A 1,243-nucleotide genomic window follows, 5' to 3' on the forward strand; every position below is an offset into this window, starting at 1 on the left:
ATTCCAGCTTACAAACGCTTTATAGATGGAGTTTTATCAGAACATGGTGTCATACAAGGCTTGAGTAAATGTACTTAATTATTTACCAATGTAGCTTTTCTTTGACTAACGGTATCAGAAAATAAAATCATTGTCCTACTTCAACTGACCCACCCTGACAAACAAACTGCAGATATATTCCAGATGTTTCACGCAGCTGAGAGCACACGTCAGTTTCCAATGAGGTGCCTGGAGGTTTACATACAAATGTCAGCTACGCTCAATTTAAAAACACTAGTTGACATTGAGGTAACGCACACAGAAATAAGTATCGGATGGAAGCTTCCATAAACTCAGAGGATGAATCCTAATTCCGCTGGTGACCCCGTGACTTTTCCTCTAGTAGGGGAAATTCATGTGTCCCTATTTAGCACCCTTAGCTCATTGTTCTCTCTACCAGGTTCTGTTCGTGGTTGAATGTAAACAACAATGGCGACGATGTGACAGAACTCCCTTGGTACAGGTCTAGGACCAACTGCCAACAGTTCACTATCCCGACAGCATATCCTCTCCTTCACCGTGATGTGACCGGGGCTGAACCATCCATTGTTCACAAGCAGAACCAGTCCTCCACCTTTATTCTTCCCGCTTGCTCTGGCGTCTCTGTCCGCCCGTACTGCAGTGAAGCCGGGTAAATCCACACAACGGTCGGGAGTGTTGTCGTCTAACCAGGTCTCCGGGAAACACATGAGACTATGAGACGATGTGCTCGCTGGTTCTTCACAAGTGCCTCCAGTTCATCACACTTGTTATCCAGGTATAAAGGCTTATATCTCCATGTCCTAGCCTTTAGCTTAGCCCCGGCTCTTCTTCAGCTCAGCCGGTATGGGATGTTTAACTCCATATCTGGTTCACTTTAAAGCCCGGAGTTCTTCCTTTATGTGCATTATTTTCTCCATCGTCAGACGAAACAACGACGTAGAATAAAAAACGTCACTCGAAAAAAAAAAAATACTAATAAATACAAATATATTGCAAAAATATATGTATATAATGCTAAAATAGTGTCGGCCCGATATAATCACATCATCATTATTATAGTGACTACCTGATGGAAAATCATACATATATATCCAACATTAACATTCAAACTAAATTACATAAATGATGAAAACAGCGCTGAGAGTCGCAAGCGTACGTGCCTACGAGCGTGTCTATGATTGCTGCAATATGTGTACGCACGCACGTGTGCGTGAGGACGTTG

Source organism: Seriola lalandi, unplaced genomic scaffold, assembly GCF_002814215.2.
Source record: "Seriola lalandi dorsalis isolate HSWRI2012SDOR001 ecotype SW California unplaced genomic scaffold, Sedor1 jcf7180002054816, whole genome shotgun sequence".
Classification (NCBI taxonomy): domain Eukaryota; kingdom Metazoa; phylum Chordata; class Actinopteri; order Carangiformes; family Carangidae; genus Seriola; species Seriola lalandi.